We start from the raw sequence: 910 nt of genomic DNA on the forward strand, positions 1-910 counted from the left end.
ATATGGTGAGTACATATTTGTTCAGGGTATGGGGATACTTAGATACTTAGATAGCTCTCGACCAGAATTTACCCAGGCCATAACTAACCTTACAGTAGCACCTGTGAAAACATTTAATCATGCTTCATGTTACAGTCACGCAAGTAAAGATTTTTTTTTCTTCCTTTATGCGTCTTGGCATGATTTTAAAGAGAGTAGGGCCAGTTGAGGCAAAATGGTTCTGTCTCAGTATTGATGCTGTGTAATCTGTTCTAAAATGAGTAATATAGATGTAGGTGTTATAGGTAACAGCAACAAATAAAATAAGTATTTGTAATGTGGAGTGGTGTATGGATATCCGTGGACATTACGAAATTGAGAAATTTGTGGCTAAAATATAGTATAAATTTGTATATATTCGTTGATTGGAATATTGCGTATTTACGAAAATTTGTCGATAGGATATTGTGTACTTACGATACAAAATAGTCAACAATTCAAGAATAGAAGGAATCAAAATAAGAGAGATAAATGAGGCTACGTTGTATAGATGTTGACAGTTCATCCCTTTAGTATTCAGATTTCAAACCAGGTATGAATATTTACTGCGGACCACATGACATGAATACTTATGTATTTAATATGATATAAAAACTTCGGAGCAATAAGCAGATAATATTATCTTATTGGCGCTATAGTAAGTCCTGGTTTAGTAAAGATGTAAGCTCAGCGCTTTACGCGGTGAGAATACAGTAAAATTGGCGAGTGTTTTATAAACCTCCAGTGTTTAGTTTTCTCATTTATGTTACTTGGAAAATCTGTGAATGCAAGTGGAATCGGGCTTTATTAGTCATGGTATAAATAGCTGAGACAGAGGAGTGGTATTTATTTACGTCCTTTTTTTTTTATTCCAAGTTCATTTCCACCCTTC

The 910-nt window shown here is 34.1% G+C and overlaps 1 protein-coding gene across 1 annotated transcript in view; it reads left to right on the forward strand.

Moving 5' to 3' along the window:
* LOC106883354 (fucolectin-5) overlaps positions 1–910 on the forward strand; it is a 7264-nt gene that overhangs the window by 683 nt on the left and 5671 nt on the right. The window lies entirely within an intron of this gene.

This window comes from Octopus bimaculoides, chromosome 30 (assembly GCF_001194135.2).
Source record: "Octopus bimaculoides isolate UCB-OBI-ISO-001 chromosome 30, ASM119413v2, whole genome shotgun sequence".
Lineage (NCBI taxonomy): Eukaryota > Metazoa > Mollusca > Cephalopoda > Octopoda > Octopodidae > Octopus > Octopus bimaculoides.